At 38.4% G+C, this 24,122-nt stretch overlaps 1 protein-coding gene across 1 annotated transcript in view; it reads left to right on the top strand.

Moving 5' to 3' along the window:
- Positions 1–24,122, top strand: part of LOC146001938 (ras-like protein family member 10B) — a 301,135-nt gene that overhangs the window by 248,982 nt on the left and 28,031 nt on the right. The window lies entirely within an intron of this gene.

The following is a 24,122-nucleotide window of genomic DNA, read 5'->3' as shown; positions in this document are numbered from 1 at the left end:
TCCCCAACGCAGAGGAAAGTTTGACGAAAACCGACTCCAGAAGACTCTGTACTCATTACGGGAAAAATGCTCCAATTAAAATTTTCTCGATTGCTTTTCCAGGGCTTGTAAACTCAGGGAAAGCAAGTTTCAAGTGCTTAGTAACGATTGGTCCTGTGGGAGAAATGGAAACGTAATATGATGTCTAGGGCTTGTGCGTTTATCCACTTACAGAGAATTAATACTGAAAGTAGTTTACAGTTACACGTTCCAGTGGGTCTACTTCGGATGTACAGAAACAGAACGAATTAGATTCTTGAAAAGTGTTTTGCTGCTTGACTTAATTTATAAACATTTCGCATGTAAAAGTTGTGTTTGTCTCTGATATGTGGCAACCTCTCAAAATGTATCGTGTTCACTTCAATTTATTTGTGGTGTCTTTGCATTGCGATTCCCTAAAGCACATCATCTGGAGACTTATGGATCCTTTCTTCTTTCTCTTCCCCATTCCCGTCACTGTACTCCATCCTTCTGTCTCCATGTCTCCATATCACCAGTCCTTTCTTTGTCTCCTCCTCTCTCTTTCTCCTCATCGCTGCTATTCTCTCTTACTTTCTTTCTCTTAGTTTCCTCTTCTATATTTACCTCCTACTCTCTTTGCACCATCTCTGCTTTCTTTTCTCTCTCTCTCTCTGTTTATCTCAGTTTTCTCTTTGTCTCTTTCTGTCTATCTCCATTATTTTCTTTGTCTCTCTCTCACCTCTGCTTTCTATCTTCTCTTACCAGTTCAAAGTGAGCGTATATATGAAAATTATACGATTGATTGATTTGGTGTTTTAACTCCACTTTATGCACAGTAAGGCTATTCGGGACCGGACCTACAGTTTAAAGTGCGATCCGAACCACTATGTGCCTCCACCGGGTTCGAAACCGGGACCCCTTGATTACAAGGCAACGACGCTACCACTGCGCCATCGGGGAGGCATGAAAATTATACGAAACACTTTGCCAATAGTATAATCGCTTAGACCGTTCATATGCGAATTTCGCCGCTTTAAGATTGAAATCAAGTTTATTTGCTAATATTATCAGTCTAATTCAATAAGTTGCTAAGTTGCTAATTAAGCGTCACAGATTTGCATCCTTGAATAAGCAAGGGATTTGCATCGTCTCGAAACGTGAGATAAACGACTGCCTCCGATATTATCCAACGCTAGCACCATCTGTGAGAGAAATGATGAACTTTCTGCGAACTAACTTGAAATACAACTTGCCACGCTTGAGGATCGTAGTATCGATGAAGAGGGAGGGTGTGTTACGAAACTTCGTCAGACATGGCGCCTGAAGATGACGGAATATTTAAGGAACCGGAGCATCAAGGCAGTTTATTAAAGATGGAAATTCAGATATCTGCAGAGGAAATTTAATAAGTCGGCAAGTTGGTAATAATTATACAGTGCCCATGGAGGTTATCAAAGACGGAGGGGGGGGGGGAAGTTCCATGTCAGAGCTAAAAGTATGCATCCAATTAGAGCTCTGAAAGTTCCACTTGGCGTTCCTTTGTTAAAAAAAACTACAGGGTGATTCGAAAGTATCGTGGCCTTCTGGATTGCAGTAAATATGCGCATCAATTTTTTTGCGTTGTACGTACTCGTCGTTATACATCTTACACGAACATGTATAAATTATATAAACTTTCTGCCCATTGTGATTTCTTCGAGAAGCCTAAAACGTCTATAAAACACGCACATTAAAGTTGGTTGTTTGTGACCATGTGACGTGTGCGACCATTGAACACCGTATGAGCATTTGAGAAATGATAAACTGTGGTTCTGTGAAGAATATGAAACAGTATTTTGTATAGACATATAATATGGTCTGGAAATAATGGCGGGACACATATCAACCTATTTTCTTCCCCGTATACTTATATGAACTGAAGGCAGCCAATTCATTTGTCACGGGTGATATATTTTCCCTCCATATTTGAACTGTAAAGTTAATGTGGCTTAATTTTCTTTCTCAATTGTAACAGACATAGTAGTACACCAATTACTCCCGTGCCAAACTCACACGAACTAAAATTAAACCTCGTTAGAGAAATTGAGGAAATGTGGTGTCACGGATGTTAGCAAATTTGTGAACTGTCTTTGCAGGTGGAAAGCTCAAAGAAAAATGGTCCCTGATTTAACTTTATGCACTGAAATGAATATTGTGGTATGTATAAAGAACAAAGTAAATCCTCAACGTTTTTAATTTTGAAAATATTTTTAAATCCAATAATTATAAGGAAATAAAATACGGTGTGTGTTAGATTTGTTTTGTTACGAATTATGCACAAATTCAAATATAATACCAAATAGATATGCTAAAAACAAAAGCGAATGCGAAACAATAAACTCATTGCATCCATAAAAGTTGATATTTTTTCAAGGAGTAAAACTGAAAAATCTGGTTAATTATGAAAATCTTCCCAATATTCTAACTTTTAATGTATTTCTCAAAATGACTTTCCATAGTTTGTGTACATCTGTTAACCCTGTTAATAACTAGTTCTGGTGCGGGGCACATCCTGCTGCTAACAATCACTGGCGCTTCTAACCTACAATTCCTCTTAGTTCTAATAATACATATATAGTTAGATTAATTTTAGTACAGCGCCTTGAATAACGTAGTGTGGAAAACGACTGATGAGAACATAGATGGCAGTGCGATCAGAATCGGTGCTAATTTTCTTATGAAAGTAACGCTGCTTTGTTAGTTTTTGGAATATATTATGTAGATTTATTTGTCTTGAAAGACGGTACGTGAATTGATGGAAACGGTTATATTTGTGGAGTGATTTGCAGTCACGAAATGGCATTAATTTGGAAAGAAAAGTAAAATAAAATTAATAAATAAATAGCATGCGTGCGTAACACAAGAAGAAACATCTCAATGTGATTCCGGACGTCAGGTCTTGGACTGTGTATTAGAGTTTATTTTTCTATGTTATTAGAATATAAATAGTATCCTGAGAGATATTTCATACCGAGGCGACAAATCACAAATGTCGCTTGAAAGCGAGCAGTCGGAAATCAATGCAGCCTTTCGAATCGTAGGGACACAAGCTCTGACTGCGCCGTTTCCACAAGGAGATTTTAGACCAAGGCCACACGCGACAAACGTTACGAGGATTTCACACCAAAGCGACACGGGTCTTTGGTCCAAGGCAACTTTCATACCGAAGCGACAAATGTTGCTTGGAAAGGAGCCAATCAAGAGCAACATTTCACATCGTAGCGGCATGACGGGAAGCACAGGCCAGCGTTCGGTTGGTGAAATTCTCAAGCGATAAGTGTCGCGTGCCGCTTGTCGCTTTGGTGTGCAATCTCACTAAAGCAAGACACTCATTGCATCGCGTATGCGCGAACAACAAACCACGGCAACATGTTGCAAGCTATTGAGGAAATGGCCCAGTTTGAGCGACGCAGAAGCGACAAAGCGACAAAGCGACAAAGCGACACGTGTGGCTTATAGTGTCGCCTAATACTGTTGTTGTAATGTGCCGTTTATCGTGTCGCCTATCTGTTGCTCGCAAGCAACGCTTGCTAATAGCCTAAAGGCACCATGTCGCTTGTCACTTAGTTGGGAACTCCCCCTGTAGCGCGTCGCTTCGGTCACAGCACCCTTCCTTTAAGGAGCTTTCCGACCGAAGTAACTAGTAGTACGCGATACGCCATATGAACGTGTCGTTTGCTGTTTGGACCCTCATGTGCAATGAATGCCATTTTACAGTCTGGAAGTGTGTGTCACTAGTGTGACAGTGTGAACATCCCGTGTCGTTTGTCCCATTGGTCTGAAAGTTTCTTTATACTCATGTCGATGGCACTAAGAAAGTTTCGTGGGGTTCCCCTTGTCGTTTCATGCAATCATCATTATCATCATCGCCGCGATTAGTTTAAAGCGGAAGAAAAGAGACAGTAAATATAAAAAATACAAATGCTTCAGTGTGTATATCTTTAAAAGAAATGATGATGATTATAATAATAATGAACCTAATTCATACACAAAAATTTAGTTGCAAAGAGTACAGCGCCTTGAATAACGTAGTGTGGAAAACGACCCAAGAAACTGGTTCCCCGAGACGATGACAAGTAGATGGCAGTGCGATCGACACAGCGGCTAATTTTGTTATGAAAGTAATGCGGCTTAGTTAGTTTTTGGAATATATTGTGTAGATTTGTTTCTCTAGAAAGGCGGTAAGTGAATTGATGGAAACAGTTATATTTGTGGAGTGATTTGCAGTCACGAAATGGCATTAATTTACACAGAAAAGTAACATAAATACGTTTTATGTGCAACGCAACACGAGCATCAACATATCGCATGTGAGGCTGGACGTCAAACGTTGGATTGTGTACACAAGTTTATTTTTGTATACTAATAAAATTGAAATAGTGTCATGAAGGAGAAAAAATGTTTCGTGGCGTACATATTATGAAGTCATTTTCCCGAAATGCAGATATTCGAAAGAATTTAATTTCATATTCCATGGAGTTGAAATAGCCGATTACGATGTACCTTGTCATCTCTATCAACAAATTGCTTTACATTCGTGTCGATTGGTAAGTAGAACTTTGGTGTTAAGGACTGTGCATTTTTACTCGTGACTTGGCTGTAAAATGTCTACCTTGTACTTGATGAAAATAAACCGCAAATTAATTAAATTAATTAATAATAAAATAAATAAATTAATTAATTAAAATAAACGAGTATTGTCTGTGTGAATTTCCATAAAAATAATATTTGTGACAATGACAATATTAATGAACCTTTCAGGATAATGCATACACAATACTAGTTCTCGCAGCAATTGTCATGTTACGTGTTACAATCCATACCTATGTTTTCTTCCGTATTGTTAATAAATAACTCAAAGACAGGTCATGATAGACGGTTCATAATATTCTTTAATATTTTCGCGACTACTGTACCAAATATCATAACAATTTTCTGATGCAAAGAAATGTTACAAGGAAAAGAATCAGACGTTGCAGCAAAAACCCCATTTACTTCCATTATAAGCAGTCGAGCGCTGTACCCCGGTGTCAACACCAGCGCCTCTAGCGGATTTCATTTTCGAGTGGAACCAGCGAGAGACGGCAGAACCATGCCGTTTTCCACACTACGTTATTCTAGGCGCTGTACCAAGAGCATTCCACGCGTATTTTTTCTCCCGTATTATTAACGAAAGTATGACGATAACAGGACGTGGTCGACTGTCTAGAATGTTCGTTAATATCTTCGCGACCACTGTACCAAATATCATAGCAATTATCACATTCATAGAAATGCTTCATGTAAAAGAATCAGACGTTGCAGCGAAAACTCCATTTACTTTCATTATAAGCAGACGAATACCAAACACCGGGTCCAACACCAGCGCCTCTAGCGGTATCACTTTCGAGTGGAACCAGCCAGAGAGCGCAGAACCACCCTACGTTATTCAAGGCGCTGTAGTTTTAGCGACTGTCAGCAGGATGTGCCACGTACCAGACCCGTTACTAGTATATCAGCGCACTTTGTAGCAATGTTGCCAACTTGAACTTTTTTTAATGTAGATATTTTTAAATTAACGAATGTCCGAACCAGCAACAAAGGATAAGAGCTGTTTCGGATGTTATCTCACATCCGCGCCATCTGTGAGAGAAATGACCAAGCTTCATATTAACTTTTAACATTTTACGAAGCCATGCAGATGTTGAACATGGCAGACTAGTTGCGTTACGTCACGTGAGTCGTGGCTTGCTCCTGTAATCCAGCTTCCTGGAAGCCGGAATCAGAGGACGGTTTGAGGTCGGAGTCTTGTTGTCCAGTGGGCCACGTCGACTGGGCGTCCGCACTAAGCTTGGTATTAATATGGTTCTCTTGGGGGAGCCCGAGGGATCCAGGTTGGCTAAACAGGGGCGTACCGCGCCAGGCGGGAAACCGAACGGATATGCTACGACATTTGGCGCGGGATAACGGAGGAACATTGTTCAGAGTCTAAGCACTGACTCTGACACGTTATGGACGCAACTTACTTCTTCATCTAGGACAGGACTCTTCAGGTACAACGGGCAGTATGATAAGTGTGGAGAGAGCATACTCACTCAGTTATACTTAATCTATTCCTTCATTGACCGGGTCGGGCCATTTTTACATTAGTTATGAGCCATAACCTCTCGCTTTATGAATTCATACTATGACGAGAGTTCGTCATAATTTCTTTGTGAAATCATATAACGATGTTCACGTACGGATGTTGTACGGACTGTTGACGAGCTTTCATGTCCAAGCAGTTTGCGTGACCGCCGATAGATGTCTTTAGCATATAGACTGCGACCTGCAAGGACTGAATGTTTGGCGTAAACACGGATAGATGGCTGACGAGAGTGGCAGCTGGGAAGAGGAAAACAATTGAAGGAGAGCGGTTGTAAGTGGGTCAATGGATGCATGACGCGAGTGAAATGTGCAGACACAAGTTTTGGCACAATTAAAAGAACTTTGCTTCGTCCGGTGAACTACAAACGTTCAGCCTGACGGATACTTCCAGTAAGAAGTATCGGTTGTCGAGAATCAAGGAGACAGGACTTCATCGCCGATTACTGGTATGAAAGGTGAACCTGGGTTTCTGACAGCCATGCTTGGTGTCCTACCTTTGAGGTAAGCGTTTTCTGTGTGGGAAAAGGTTGCCGCAAAGCACCTTGGAATATTGCGGAGAGTACCGCCAGCTGTTACTCGTCTCTCGAGTGATTTTGAGCAAGTTTCGTTGTTGCAAGCAGAAGTAAAGCTGCTAAAAAGGCTCGTAAAAACACAAAATGGGCGACGCCGCCATATTGGAAATAAAGTGAATTTCTGGTGTTCTGATCGAAATAACGTTACTTTCCGACTGTTACGAGAGCGCTTATTGTGATAAACGAGTTATAAAATATGTATGGATCGTATTAGATTACAAATAATTAATGTGAGAAACAGAAAGGTTGCTTCTGTGCGACCGCATGTTCACGCAACACAGATTTTGAGGTATCTTATTTCTGCAACCTAGCACAGGCAAGGCAATATGTAGTTGTGCAGTGACACTTGTTCGGATGAGGAAGTTGAATAATTCATAGTTCAACTTATTTAATAACTCGGTTTGGACATGTAAATATTCATTAATGTTATTTATTCCTGTAAATCATAATAACAACACAGCAAGTGGTTTGGTAAAGCAAGTGTGGTAAATGTCTGTTATAGGACACATTCTGAGACACATTAAAATCGGATATTTTGTGTTTCGGATGGTTCGTACTTACCAATTATGTATTGCGGAACATAGTTGAAGGTGCCATTATGCTTCTTACATGAAAATAACTTCGACTTTTCTCATTCCGGGAAATTCTTTTGGTTCCTTTCTTCCGTTGCGGAACATACAATATGGCGCGCACAGCTGTGGATCATCGCGCGTCGTGCTTGTGCTTTGTTTATTGGAAGGGGTATGCAGTGTTTCCACTTTCTTAACCGAAACAATACCTACTTTCGTGTTCATTATGCCATCACAAACCATTGACGGATAGCCCCAAAAAACATTCACGATAACCTCACGAACCATTGACGGATAGCCCCAAAAAAACATTCAAGATAGCCTCACGAACCATTGACGGATAGCCCCAAAAACCATTCACGATAGCCCCACGGACCATTTCCGGCAAGGTTAGTTTATGTTGGGTTAGGTTTCTGTTATGTACCTACTGTAAAATGAAGAAATGTGTCTCCGATATAACAGATATTTACTGCAAGTGTAATGCCACTTTGGAAGTATGACCTTTAATGCATTTGAAAAGAAAGTTTTCGCAAACAATTGTATATCATATGTTACAAATATGAGTGCTGTGTTATTGTCCTAAATAGTATTACGTTTTATTAAGAGCAAGAAATCAAACGGTGCACCATAAGGTTAAATTATTGACAACAAGAAGCAATTGCACATCGTCTTAAATTCATTTCAAATTTCTTCTGATTGAAATAAAATAACAACAGGGTTTAACGTCACGTGACGGTGGCATCATTGTACGCTCGAGAGCATTAAAATTCTAGGTACTTCTTAAGTAACAAACAAGTTATTTGATTTCATTTGTGTATTCCTGCACATTTTTCAAACAAGGTTTTTACGTAGTTCTTATTTTCTTATGTTGGTTAATAATAAATATTGGTACTTTGTACACTCGGGTACATAATTTTGCATGCTCAACCTTTGATAGTACCCAACTGTTGTTGTTTATGGTTAATATTGTGATTTTTTTACAGCAGGAGATTCTCATGCTCATCCTAGGTATTAATAATAATTATGTACAAGGACAGGTAAATCTCACCTGATGCATGATCTACAAGGGAAGTCTCACCTGTTGGATGATCTATAAGGGGTAGTCTCTCAAACTTTGATTGGCACTTAGAAATAAGATTTATTTCTGGATTGATCTCGTTCCCAAACAGTGGGAAGTGGGAAGGCCCTTCGTTTAATTGCAGGTTGGGATAAACAGGGTGTAGCTAAATTCTTGTAACTTCTGGGGGTCTTTGGATTTATCTCACCTCCGGGGTGTCCTCGTAATACATCCAGGTGAGCCTTGATGCCCGATCTTTATTTACGTCACACTTCATGGTGGAAATTCTTTGGGCTCTCACGTAATTTTGTACACTCCAGTACAAAAATTCAATATGCTGACCAAGGCAGTAATTTAATCTTATTATAAAACATAAACTAAACGTAACGTTTCAACCTTATAGGGAACGAAAAGGCAGCTCAACATTTTTGCCAAAGAAATACAAGATGAAGAAAGAGGGATATTATTGAAACTCGAAATAGAAGAAGAAGACAAGTTAAGCTACCTAGATATATTGATGAAAAGGAAGAGAGGACAAGAAATTGAAACCGCTTGGCATCAGAAGAAGTGTGCAGCAGGGGTATTCTGCCACAAAAGAAGTGATGTAAGTGAGGCGACAAAAATAAATTTTATAAAGAATATGGAGGACAGAATGAAGAAAATATGCCGAAAGAATATGAAAAAGAAGGCACAATAAATAGCCTATTGAAACAGCTGGAAGATAATGGCTATGAGAAGGAGGATAGACTGGACATAAACAGAAGAAGACAGAAGAAAAGTGGCAGGGAAGAATTGGAAGAGAAATAAAGAGAGGAAGAGAAAGAAAAAGAGAGGAGGTTTGGAATAAGGAGTATGGGGAAGACCACAGAAAAGATATGCAAAGTGCTTAGGAAAACGGGCATTAAGACTTACACGAAGGGAGGGAGAAGCATCTTCAGAATAGCGAAGAATGCAAACAAGAAAAAGGAAAAGAGAGAAGAGGAAGAGGAAGGGATCAGAGTGTGTACATAGGAGAAACGAAAAAGAGGCTGAAAGACAGATTGAAACAACATAGGGATGATGTACGACTTAAGAGAGAGAGAAATGCGATATTTAAACACGCGAGAGAAACAGGACATCACATAGAGTGGGATGAGGCTAAGCAGATAGGAAGGGAGAAGAGAATGCTAGTGAGAAAATGGAAGGAGGCCAAGGAAATAGAGAAGAAAGGTGAAGAAGACACAATGAACTGGAATGGGGGACTGAAGTTAAACAAAGAATGGAAGAAGGTGTTAGAAAGGGTGGAAAGGACAAGAGAGAAGGAGGAGAGAAGAAGGAAGGAGAATGAATGAAAAAGAGCGTGAGATAAAGAGTCCAACCACATTCTAGATGGAAGTAAATATATTTAGCCTTTTAGGCGAAAGTACAGTTGATAAGGGAAAGACACCTGCTAGAATGTTCCAGAACAGTCTGGAGGGGAGTAATGTTTGTGTATATAAATCCTGTTTTTGTACCTTGTTACATTTGTACTTGGTGCAAAGTCTGAAGAAGACCTTGCTAGAAGGTTGAAAAGTTACGTTTAGTTTATGTTTTATAATAAAATTAAATTACTCCCTTGGTTAGCATATTGAATTTTTATATCATGGAAACAAGGCTTAATGGTGTTATAATCCAGTACAAATTACCTATGAATTTTAACACCCCCCCCCCAACTAACACTCTCCCTATACAACTTTGTACTGTTTTAATCAAATCCCCCAACTAACACTTCATAATGGAGCCGCTCTGGCTTTTTCCAAAAATTTGGTACACTCCCGTGGAAGTTACCCTAAATTCTAGAAAGTTTTCCCAGCCCCCAACAATTTTTTTTTTTTTGTTACTTAACCCCAGCCGTCGAACTTTTTTTATTAGCCTACGTTCCAAACTTAAAGAACAATTACATAATGCTAAGAGTAACCGTTTGAATTTGTTTAGTGAAACAGTGTTGTTTTTTGTTCTCAAGACGTAAATGTACAGATTCAGTGCTATTCACACTTCAATATATAGTTGAACCTGCCGCCCCCCGTGGCGGAGTGGTTAGCACATCGCGCTAAGACGCCAGGGGCTCCGGGTTCGAATCCTGGACTGGGCATGGATGTTTGTGAGTGTTCATTCATCAATGTCATCACATCATCACTCATCCTCATCTTCGCAAATTAGCCAAAAGTGGCACAAGAAGCGAAGTACAATAAAGCAAATCAATCAATCAATAGTTTAACCTAAGTTATACGTATGTCAAGGTAAAGAGAAAATAATACGTACCACTGTGAATTACTTTCAAATCAGATTTAGATACCATGTCATAACATTATTAAAACATTGTAATTGTATTTATTTGGAGGAACAAGATATACGTAATACAGGTTATTTCTGTCATGATGTGGTAAATTAACGAATCTAAAAGTTTCATCCTTAACTAACTTACATTTAGCACTTTATTAGTGAACATTTTGACCCAACTTTAAATAATCGTCTAAAATAGCTTTTCTTATAGGGTAGCCCGGGACTATTTGGATAATTTCAGATTCAACATTCAATTTCCGTCACAAAATTTATAATTTATTAAACAATAATTGGCTGACAAATTACATTAGTATCCACATTTTACGGTAAATAAGGAACTGGGCCTTTGAAATGAAGTACATACACATAATAATAATAAAAAAAAAACAAGTGGTTGCACAGTGCGGATTATTGAAAACGTTTGGGGCTATTGTGATCACTAACACAGTCTTGATTTTCAGATGCACTTTCCACATGTAAATTTCTTTCTGCCGAAAGAGCCAACACAGATCTCGTGGAACCACAACTTGCACTTCTGGCATTGTATCCAGTCTCCTCTTGCTGCACTTTCTTCCAAGTAATACTTCACACCACAGAAGCCACAGGAGACGTTCTCATCCTCTTGTGTAATGTCACTCGTAGATTCTTCAACACTGGAGGAGACAATTTTTCTCCTGACTTTATTCTTCTTACGAAAGGAGGTTGTAGGCCTAACATTAACCCTCGGATGCATGTGTGGGGTCAAAATGACCCCACTGACTGTTTATTTCCTGGTATTATAATAAAATCTAAATAAAAAATTCTGATTTTCTGTGACATCTTACCATGCTACTTCAGCTATAGGAACATGTATAAATAAATTTCTTACAATTTATTTTAAATTATATTTTTAACGTTTTTTTAACAATACCCCTCCTTTCCATGTGTGGGGTCATTGTGACCCCAGCCTGATAACAGCAGGAAAACATTCATAAAAGGAAATTGATCCTATATATTATGTTCAATTATGCCCAAACTAAACGCTTCATCTCAAGGTCAACCACCCACCTTGCCATGCTTCACTGCAAAGTGCGCATGCACAGATGTATTTGGCGCGGATCGAGGAGAAGCAAGCCACCAGTTATTTTGTGCATCTGGTAGGTCGTCGCATTGTGTTTGTGACCAGGTACTTTCTTAGTGATGTTTTGTAGCACTCTAAAAGCGTCTGTGTATTACATTGAAAGTGACACTGACAGTAATGACCACAAGAGGATTAACTAGAAGAAGACGATGATGGTGTTGCCAGTTACACGGACAGCTTTGATGAAGAGGATGTTGTTACACCTGCAGAAGACAGACACGTCGATGTAATGCATGTAATCAATGTAGGCCTTCTCAATGCATACACATGCTACTTGTCACAGCATTCTGATTACCATTCAGGCGTTAGTCACAGACGCCGTATGTTTCTTATCGAGTTGGCGAATGAGTTGATTCTTCCTCACATGCGGGGGAGGCGCCAAAGCTTGAACCTGAGACACCAGTAACCGATGCAATGAAACTTTGCGGCGTAGTGAGGCAGAAACAGATACTGGAGGATAGATCTTCAAAGAAAGGAGTAAGATGCCAGGTCTGCACAAGACAAGAGGACAGGAAGACGACGGAACGTTGAAGAAGATGTGGGAAACCTGTGTGCAAAGTCCACAGCAGTGTGATTGTGGTGTGCTTAGAATGAGAGTGAGGTATATTTAATTGCCATGAGAGGCCGGCACATTCTTCTTTTTATTTCTTTTTTTATTATCTATTTTATTTTTATATTTTTATAATTCATTTGTTCTAGAAAAAAGAATATTTAGTGCTCTAAAATATTGTTTCTCAGGTCAACTGAAGTTCTGATAATTGCGAGCGAAGTGTAACTACCATTAATATGTAGAACAGTGAATTGTCAATACATTGCTATTTTGGGGGGGGTAAATAATAATAATAATAAAAGGATAATTGTTTCCTATGTAATATTCAAAGAAATTATTGATCAATAAACCATATTAGCTGAAAAATTAACTCTGTCGTACTTATTTCAATGCATAATTGCATTGGGGTCAAATTGACCCCACATATGTAAAGTTGTAAAAAAAAAGTGACATGCATCCGAGGGTTAAATGCAGTTTTCTCTTGAGCCAATGTGGAAAAATTGATCAGATGTCAAATGGCATGGTCCTAGTTTCTTCCTGTATTTCCGGAACACTGTTTTAGTAGGGGTAGGAATGATTTCTGAGAAGGGAGCTGTATTGTTTGGATCAGGGGATTTATGTGGAGTTGAAGTATAGGGAATAGAAGGGACAGGCATTGTTTCTGAGGTAGATGGGCTGGCTTCATCAGTAACAGAATCGTTCAGAGCATGTTAGGAAAAATCTTTTTTTATTATTATTATTAATTATATAAGTTATTTTAAACATTTACAATGTAATACATTAAGTAATAATAATAGGCACCATTTTCTTACCACACTCCTGTCCGTACATATGTAAACTACATTAATTTAAATGGAGAACTTATTGAAATCTCACATGGTAATATATAAAAATTCCAAAACTAAAAGTTAGTTTCCTATATTTTAAATTTTCCTATGTTATAAATTTTAGTGTAAGAACAAGTATGTGACATACTGTATACGTTTCAGTTTTATATAACTAAATATCGATCACAAACAAGTGATCGGGAAAGCCCCATAAATACTGATATTTTTCTCAGGGTTGGCTACCCTGCAGTGATCAGAAATACGTCGCAAATATGGCGGGCGGAGAGAAATCTGTCTCCCTAGTTTTAACCCAGCAAAGCAAGTCATACATGAATACCGATTCATTCAAGAGCTACAGCTTAAGTTTGCTGGCGTAAACATTTAACTATTGAAAAGTACAGAGTTCTGTTCCATACCTTCACAGTCAAAATCCAATGCTAGAGCTGAATCAATGGTCAAATCGCCGTACGAATACAAACAACTTCTTTCCACAACACGTTCCACTCACCTAATGGTGTAATGGTCGCCAAGCAGCGCAAGAGGCATGCGCAGAAGAGCATTATACTTATTTTGATCGGAATAGCCCCTTTGTCGAAATAGCCCCGGGCTACCCTACTATAGTGCGCGTCAAATCTCCTGTATATGGCCTTGAACGGCTGAACAGGACCAGCGAATCACAGACGTGCGTTGCCGTGCTCTCCGTGACAAGGAGTTTCGCTCAACCACGCTGTCTCTTTTCCGTGTGAGATTTCGACATGGCACCGCTGCAGTACGCTGCTATTGGCTATCGCTATATACAGGAGATTTGACGCGCACTCTAATAACTGTGTAAAGTGTGGTGTAAGCGATGACTAAATCTGCAGCTATTCCAGTTCTAGATTCATACTGATCCGCATCCACTTCCCGTATAAAATTTGCTTTCTGGTCAAGTGTGTAACTTGCCCTCTCTCTGTTCTCCATGGCCGACCAATAGCAACTGAAAAGTGCCACTTCTGTGACATTGTTGTAGTTTGGTTATGTACAAAGCAACTGTATTTTAATGAAAATTAGTATGTATTACACCGAATTACGTATTAATGTACAAATAAGTTTTACTTAACCCGTTTTTAAATTGTATTTTGCCTGGACCTACAGTAATTTACGTATAAATCAGAATTATACAGGACTGAGTTACGTATAAAGCAGAATTATATATATATATATATATATATATATATATATATATATATATATATATATGAAGGCATAATTACTTCCGCAAAACCTAACAAAGACAAACGTCGGCCCAATGTGGAAGCCTTGCAAAGCAGGGTAAAGAAAATCTACTCTGTGGGAAAAGTTGAAGTTCGTTCCTAATCTTTTAACTTCCTGAGGACTCAATTATAAAACACTTGTCTCCGGAATAAAGTTTTAATGGCACGCAATTAAGATATTTAGCCCTCCTTCTTTCCTTATCTCTTTTTTTCCCTACTCCACTTCCTTTTCATCTTCTTTTCTTCCGGTGCGAGTTCATTAGTGTCCGAAAGATTGCTGAAAAGGAACGTTATTAAGTTTCCTGGAAGGTTGAAAGAGGATCCAAACCGTTCTTCAAGTGAATCTTATTTCGTCTCATTAAGGTACACATGGAAGGGTTTACTTGCGAAATAATTGAGTATAATTGTGTGCGTACGTACTTTAATTTACTGTTTAATGAGATTTCATTTGAGAAATATTGTACTTTTTTTTCTCCTTATTGTATGGCTGTATGTTCACCATATGCACATATAAGGAGAATTCGATGTTGACGTTGTGGACATTATTCTATTGAGTTAAGCTCATGACTCCTATACTCTGTACAGGTAATGTGTGGAGCATGGCCGCACTCCTATACTCTGTACCGGGAATGTGTGGAGCATGGCCGCACATACCGGTAGAGAAGGGGAGACTGAGAGTTGGCGGAGAGAAGCCGTGCGTGCTCACTTTCCCTTTCACGAGTTCATTGGTCCAGCCGTCTCGAGTCACTACTTGCGGAGACTTGTTTTCCTTCGCTTGCTCCAGAGGTACCCGGAATAGAGTCTAAGCGAGATTTCACACCGAAGAGACATGCCACACGCGACAGATGTTACTTGAGGATTTCGCCAATCGAGCGTAAGCTTGTGTGGCCTGCTATGCCGCTACCGTGTATAACGTTGCTGTCGATTGGCTCGTTTCCCGGGCGAGATGTGTCTCTTAGGATGGCTCAGTGGTAGCGTCTCCGCCTTGTAATCATGGGATCCCTGGTTCGATACCCGGGGGAGGCAAGTAGTTGTTAATATCACACTGTAAACTGTAGGGCCAGTCTCGATTAGGATTTTCTGTGCATAAAGTGGACTTAAAAACAAACTCAAATCTGCTTCGGTCTGAAATCTTCCTAAGGCTTAATCTGCTGCTCTGGTGTTGCGTGGAGTGAATGGTTTTATAGATTCATTTGCTTTATATAACTTCCCTTTTCTGCCATTTTTGTCTAATTGCAAAGAACAGGATGAATAGTGTCAAGATGAAATGGGTACAAACTGTTATGTGCAAGGAGTCTCCGTGGAGCCTTGGAAGTTCAAACTGGTTCCAAGGACAACAGACAAGAATGGGCAGCACAAAACACGGGCCCTGCAGAGGAATATACTGGCTGTAAGCCTAGACGCCAGAGCCTAGCTAGTCTGTAAACTAAAGTCCAGGGCGTACTGAGGTTGACATTTGAGGGTCTTCAGAAGGGCCACCACTTAGGAGGCGCTTTGAAGGAAAAGCGCAGAGGGTAGAGGGGATCCATATCCGTTACAATAGGACTAGTCAACCCCGTCCTATTTGTGGAAGAGCGCTCTTGTGTAGACTGCACAGCGAGCAGATGTACTGTAGCGTTGTAAGAGGGGCGGAAAGGAAGGAAGGGGGAGTGGGAAATCTCTCGTCTTCTGATCCATGGGTAACAGTTCAGTGTGGCTTTGTAATCATGGCAGAAGAAACCGGAGCGTATCTTTCCCTACAACATTTTACCTCTCAAGGCCCACTCCAGCTCTGAAGCTTACTGGCCTTTAGAGGCAGTGTGCAGGAGGGAAACTCGCACCGCACGGAGTGGAAGCGAGCACAAGTCTGCCTTACAGCCTTCCCCCCAAAAGACAGTAACGAATTTGTATTTGTATTGTTTGCTTTCTACATCTCGTTTCTGCCTCTCGCTTATTACACAACACACGAAAGAACACTTCTAAAGAAAACCCATAACCGCCAGGACTACACTCTGTCCCGGCTATCTCTGGAGCAAGTGAACGAAAACAAGTCTCTGCGCAAGTAGTGACTGCCGTTACCAGACTACGAAGCAGCGTGTACTGCTTCGCTCTGCCCACTCGAATTCCTCCCATCCTTTTCTGCCGCTATGCGCAGCCTAGCTCCAGAGAAACAGGGACAGAGCATAGAACATGCGAGCATCAGTGGCGAGGCCATGCATCCAATACTCAGTGTGCTAAGCAAGATACACGAATAATCTTCTACCGTGCGTCCAATTCGATCTGCAGCCGAGAGATCGGGAGAAGCGTGGCGGGCGGCGCTGACGGAGGTACCGACATTTGCGGCCTGTAATGCCCGCATATTTTTATGGACATATGCAGACATTTATATAAATATTGCAAACGTAGCACTAACCTGTGTTATAAGAGTTGTTCAAAGTGATGTCCACCTACATTCACACATTCCTGGCATCGTTTGATGAAATTTTGATTCACACGCAAAAGTTCTTCTTCCGTAATTCTTCCTAGTTCTGCCCTTATATTGTCTTTTAGTTCGTCGATGCTATGATTTCGGTAGACTCTATTTTTCAAGGTTCCCCACAAATAATAGTCACATACGGTAAGATCTGGCGAACGTGAAGGCCATAAACCTCTTGAAATTATTCTGTCATCAAACACCTCCCTTATAGCGTCCAAAGAATCAGCGGCGGTATGGGCTGTGGCCGAATCTTGTTGAAAATACCCATATTGTCTCTCATTATCTGATAACAACTGAAAAAACGGCGCGAGTATTTGTGTGCGGTAACTCTCTGAATTTATTGTGTCTTCAAAAAATATAGGCCCTATTATTCTTTTGGCACTTACAGCACACCACACACCAATTTTTGCATCGTGTAACGGAACTTCGTGTATTATTCGGGGATTTTCAGTGCTCCAGTATCTATTGCTCTGTGAACAAACATGACCACGCAAGTGAAACCATGCCTCATCCGAAAAAATTATTAACTGTGGATCAACAATACCATCTACAATATTCTGCAAAACCCAATTACAGAAATTTACTCTACTTACGCTGTCAGGGGCCCGTAATTCTTGCACTATAGAAACTCTGTACGGTTTTAATTTTAGTAGCTTAGTGGCTGTATGTGCTGATGATTTTGACACGCCCATCTCCTGTGAAACACGGCGTAGAGGTTTGTTTGGAGAACGTTCCAACGCTGCACCAATGTCATCGAGTTTTGCTTCGGTTAGAATCCGTCGTTTTTGCGTAGGTGTTTTAAAATTTAACGATCCAGTTTCTCGTAATTTAAGGACAAGACGTCTAACCGTATCTCTATGTGGAGGTGAAACGCCTGGGAATTTCTGTACAAATTGCCTACACACGTCTCGACACGAGTCTGTTTTCACGTAAGTGTCATACATAAAAATTCTTTGTTCTAACGTGAACCTTGCGGCTGGCATTCCAATCGTTTGACTGACACAACACACATACACACTGCAATAACACAAACAAGTAACGGCAAGTAACCAAGAATAACACTCTTACGCACAGTACGTAACACGCTCTTGGTTTACATCTGCCTGCCACTATATTCACAGCTCTGTAGTCGCGAAGGAACAAAAAACTTGAGCTAGGAGATTTCGGATTGCAAGGAAGCTTACGAACACCATTAGCTTTTAACGGTTCGTCTGCAGCGTAATCTTGATACAGTGTTGCACATTCGAAACCTCCAAACGATCCCCATCGACACAAAACTCTTTCAAATATATAAACTTAAGCAGGACGTTACTGGTCAAAACTATGATTAAAATGTTTTACAGATTATTATCTGTGACTCTTAACATCATTTCTAAAGCGTATTTATTTGTGTATATAAGGGTGGAACTTGGAAGAATTACAGAAGAACTTTTGCGTGTTATAACACAGGTTAGTGCTCGCTTTGCAATATGTCCACAAAAATAAGCGGGCATTACAGGCCTCAAATGTCGGCATCTCCGTCAGCGCCGCCCGCCACGTTTCTCCCGATCTCTCGGCTGCAGATCGAAATGGACGCACTGTATATATAAATGGATGTATGTGTATATAAATGTGTGTTTGTTCCGGCATAACTCTCGAACGCCTCGAGCGATTTCAACCAAACTTGATACACGTATCTCGAAAGAAATATTGTTGGGGTAAGACATCCCTGGCAACCCTAGGTAGGGGGTGGGAAGGGGTGACATGCAAAACAACCGATATTAGTGTGGGATCCATAGTTTTCGGGGTCGCTAAGATGAATAGTGACACTCCCAATGCCATTCAACTCCAAGACACCCCTGGCATCCCTAGGGGTGGGGGTGAAACCGGGGTGACATTGTAAACGACCGTTATTAGTGTGGAATCCATAGTTTTCGGGGTCGCTAAGATGAATAGTGACACTCCAAATGCCGTTCAACTCCAAGTTCAGTTTACACTATAGTTAGAATTCATTATATTCCTGTCTAATAGAAGATTGGGATAAATAAATACCCTGGAAACACCGGGAAATCAGCTAGTCTATGACAAATGAAACGTCAGATCCATTTGTCCTCTAAATAAACTACGGCTTGACGTGAAGGTATATGCATGTAGTTATTGAAACAGTTTAGAGGAATTCAAGTTCTTCCAGAGACAAAATACCATTTTTTCCCTCGAAACGATTATACATATATACAACCTAGAGTGCTGCAATGAGCTTTTTTCGCTCGAGCGGCAAATAGTTCGCACGGTCAACGTAGATGGCACACAGAATTGATAGTTCTTCTGCTCGAGGGGAAAACGACATTTCCGTAATTTGTCTATGGTAGGGATACACAAATATGGATCGTGAAGTAAAAGACGAGGTGAAACTGAAAAATAAGTGAACAAAGTCATCATCTCCATGTTAAAATGCAGTTTTGTGTATCTTACAGAGATACGTGAAAATTAAATAGATGATTATGGGCTGAAACTGCTTACGCTGACAGTGTTATTCTTTGTTATTTTATTGTCACATTGAAGATTGTCTGAAATATTTGCTGAACAACCTTTGCAAAATAATTGGATAAATTTAAAACAAGTAATAGCTAAAGCAAAAAGGCAAGCATTCTGTGAATCATTATCACCATCTGTTAAAACAAACACAATATTCTAAAATATAAATTATCTTAGGAAATGACACAAAACTAGAATTTCATTGATAACAACAAATTGTCAAGAACATTTTGAAAAAAAGTTTACATCTTGTAAGAAATAAAAAAAACGAGATTATAAATAATATAAATTCCAGTGATGAATTTTATTCGAAAATAACTTTGCAAGAATTAAGAGAAACCCTAAATAATATAAAATCAACTCCCTCAGGATACGATGGAATAGCATATGAAATGATAGGACATCAATCGGACAATCAATAAATGTACTTGTAAATATTTATAATAATATTCTGAGAAGTGGAAATGTACCACAAAACTGGAAAACACATGTGATACTACCTATCCTTAAACCAAATAAAGATCCAAAAGAAGTTGAATCATATCGACCTATTACGGTGGCTCCTACAATTGAGAAAATATTTGAAAGATTATTAGTAAAAAGATTAGAGTGGTATTTTGAGAAAGAACAATATATTTTTCCATATCAATTTGGTTTTCAAGGGTTGTATTGATGCATTAGCAACATTAGCATTGCATGTTCAAAATGCAATGAAAAGAAAAAATATACATTTACTCACTTTATGGATATACAACGTGCATGTGATAGCGTTGACCCTCATATATTAATTAATATGTTAAATCAGACAAATACTCCGAAAATAAGTATGAAGATAATATGGAACTTGATGATAAATAGGAAAATATTGTTTTTGTTTCAGGACACACTTATTGTTAGTAGACTCCGTACCACTTTACAAGGATTGCCTCAGGGAAGCCCACTGAGTCCATTATTATTTTATATATATATATATGAGAGGAATTTTCAATATCATAATTCTACAATAAAAATTATTCAGTATGCAGACGACTTTTGTGTATTAGGATCATTTTGTAATTCATACGAAGGTATTCAGAAAATAGAAGATAATTTTTATGATGTGAAATATTGGCTAGAGGGAATGAATTTCATCATATCACAGAACAAGTCAGCAGCTGCATATTTTAATAACAAAAACGAACATAAATTTCCAAATATGTTGGCACAAATTGCTGGTATTCCATTTCAAAATAAAATAAAATATTTAGGAATTAATTTTGATGGAAAATTGACGTGGATGGATCACATAAGGTATTTGCAAGCTAAAAGTGAAAAAATTTTCAACTTGCTAAAAATTTTAGCAAATACTAATTGGAGTGCTCACCAAAGAATAATGCTGTTATTTTACAAAAAAGAAAATTAACTCTAAGCTAGAATATGGATGCAGCATATATGGAAATGCAACAGAAAGAATTCTATCTAAGATAGATAGTTTAGAAAGAAAAGTCTTGAGGAGATCTTTGGGTCTCATGAATTCAGCTCCCAATGTAGGAGTTTATTCAGAATCCATAGAGAAACCTTTTAAGTATAGATGCAAATGGAATACAAATAAATTTGTTTTCAAGTGCTGGGAAACACAAGAACACCCAGTAAATAAACTTATGCAAGACCAATGGATTTTATATGAAGAGAATAAAATAAAGGGACAATATTCAACTTTCCTACAATGTAAAATAGGATTTCAAGATTTATTTTCAACAATACTAACGCATAGCAAACATACAATTTAGAAATTTGATATGATCAAATACCAGTAAGGAATGTTTCATTTACAAGTTATACAAATATTCAATCGTATTTACAAAATTGGGAGAATTATAGATTCATATACACAGATGCATCAAGAAATAAAGAAGAAGTAGGATGTGCTTTTATTGGCTCTTCGAATGGAAATATTAAAAAGTTTAGACTACCTGGAGAGTGTTCTATTTTCTCGGCAGAAGCATATGGAATATATCGTGCTTTGATGTACATTAATAACTTTCCAGAAAAAAGGATACTAATATTAACAGATGCTAAAAGTGTTTTATATAGTATACAATCTTCATATAAAAAGTTATATAAAGCATCAGCATTGGTGCTTTACATAATGAGATTATATGATTAGTTAACTACAGAGGGAAGAATAATTCAATTAGCATATATACCAGCACATTTAAGGTTCCTTTATAACGAAGTGGCAGATAAAAATGTTAAAGAAGCAAGAATAATGGGTCACAGAACGAATATATACCGAATCATTTTACAAATATGCCCCTGTCAGTTACTGAACGTGAGAGAAATATCCCTACAATACTTCTGGCAAAACTACATCCTTTTAAGCTCACAAATTTCAATATATTGCAATTAATATTCTGTCCTCTGTATTTGCTGTAGGTAAATTTGTAATTCTATCGCTTCCATTATGTAGACGGGTATTATTGAGTTGTCAAAATGTTGAAAAAATATTGCAAAAGACATATTTGTTTCTCTTTTTTGTAAATACGTTTCAAATAACCAAAGCTGTGGTTCTGCATTTCTTCCCCCCAGCGTAATGTACAAAATTAACTTGGCTATGTAAACAATATCCGTCCATGTGTTATTGATTGGCATTTTTTATTATTTCTCCATTCTAGCAATTTGATGCAGCTTTCCCTGTGAAATTTGCTCAACTGAATAAACATTTCTGTAATTAGTGATTATGCAGCTGCTGACGCTTCAGTCGAGATATTTGGGTTTGTATTACCCAGAATGCCTTTGTGCATCACTCGTGCAGACAACTGATTGGGCCAGGTTTAGTTGACGGGTTCGCCACCGCAGGCGCAAGGTTATTGTTCGTAAGTGCAATAGACAATGTTGCCAGATCTCCCTTGCAAATATTCCAGCTCGGATTCGAAACCTTGATAATGCGCGTCGCCAGAAAATTTTGTAGGGGGTCAGGTAATTGAAAAAAAACAACTGAATAGATAATAGTTCAATTATTATTATTATTATTATTATTATTATTATTATGCTAAAGTTTATCATTGTAAAATGATAACGATTAAATAGTAATGAAAAATATATCTTATTCCAGTGTATTATTATTGTTATTTTTATTAGCCGGTCCCCGTGGCGGAGTGGTTAACTCATCGCTCTATAACGTCAGGGGTCCCTGGTTCGAATCCCGGCCTGGGCATGGATGTTTGTGGGTGTCCATTCATCAATTTCATCATATCATCACTCATCCCCATCTTTGGAAATTAGCCAAAGTTGCACAAGAAGCGAAGTAAAATAAAGTAAATCAATCAATCAATATTGTTATTATTATTATCATCATTATTATGATTATTATCATTACATAAATGAAAAGGATAAATTTTATACAGAAGACAAATAGACAGTGAATACTTTTTGAAGAATATTATTTAATATTTATTGATTTCCTTTATTTTATTACTTCGCATTTTGTGCCACTTTTGGCTAATTTGCAAAGATGGGGATGAGTGATGACATGATGAATTGATGAATGGACGCTTTCGAACCCAGGACCCCTTGATTTGATTTTGATTTGATTTAGTTTATTTTACTTCGCGTTTTGTGCCTCTTGGCTAATTTGCGAAGATGGGGATGAGTGATGAAATGATGAAATTGATGAATGGACATTCACAAACAACCAAGCCCGACCGGGATTCGAACCCGGGACCCTTGGCGTCGCAGCGCGATGTGCTAACCACTCGGCCACAGGGTCGGGCCAGGACCCCTTGAGTCGTAGCGCTATGTTGTAACCACTCCGCCACGGGACCAGCTTTTTGAATAATATATCTTATAAAATTCCCAGATATTCCCAGTGTAATATCTCAATTCTTACATGTCTAAACAAAGCCAGAGGTTTAGAAGCTCAACTTGTTGAAACCTTCAATTTGAATTTATGATGATGTATAATATTGTATATTTATAATTATGTATTGAATTCTGTAATTTTGTATAATCAATTTTGACATAGTAATGTACCTGGTTGTCTAATCGTGCTCATCAATTAATTAAATATTATTATTATTATCATTATCACTTAATTATATCCTTGGGAAGTGAATATCCAGCACAACATTTTTTATACAATTAGTTTCAGAAATAGGCAGCCATTCTATTTCATTATTAAATTTACACACCTTGTTTAAAAAAAAGCTTAAAAGTTGGAAGGAAATTTTAGCCATAGTGTTTGTTGTGCGCCCTCTCACATAAAAGTCCAATTTTTTTTAATTTTGAAAACTGTGAAGCCTTTTATGCTGTGTTTCAAATGACACAAGATGACAAATATACCGGTTCTTGTATTTTACTATCAATTTTTTCGATTTAACTTTATTTTTATAATTAACAATAAATGTAAGAAACCTTCTTTTCTTTTGTAACTTGAAATAAATTATGGCAATTTCCGTGGGGGGAGCTCGGTGGACCTGTTCGACCTCCCCCTCAATAAAATTAAACCTTCGCGTAAACTTGTAGTACCAACACCCACTGACTTTTTCTGTAAGTTGAGTATGTTTGTTGTGTCTGTGTTTATGTTTTACGTGTATTTTTTTTACTTAGTGTGTATGTATTTTTCTGTTTTTATTTTTTATGTGTTTTTGCGTCTTTTTCTTTTATTTTTTCTTGTGTTTTTCTTTTTTTGGTATCTTAATGTTTTCAGTTTTTATATATTGCATTTCTTGGTATCTTAATGTTTTTAGTTTCTATATATT

This window comes from Lepisma saccharinum, chromosome 18 (genome assembly GCF_977018435.1).
Source record: "Lepisma saccharinum chromosome 18, izLepSacc3.1, whole genome shotgun sequence".
NCBI lineage: Eukaryota > Metazoa > Arthropoda > Insecta > Zygentoma > Lepismatidae > Lepisma > Lepisma saccharinum.
This window is presented reverse-complemented; position numbering and strand designations above follow the sequence as displayed.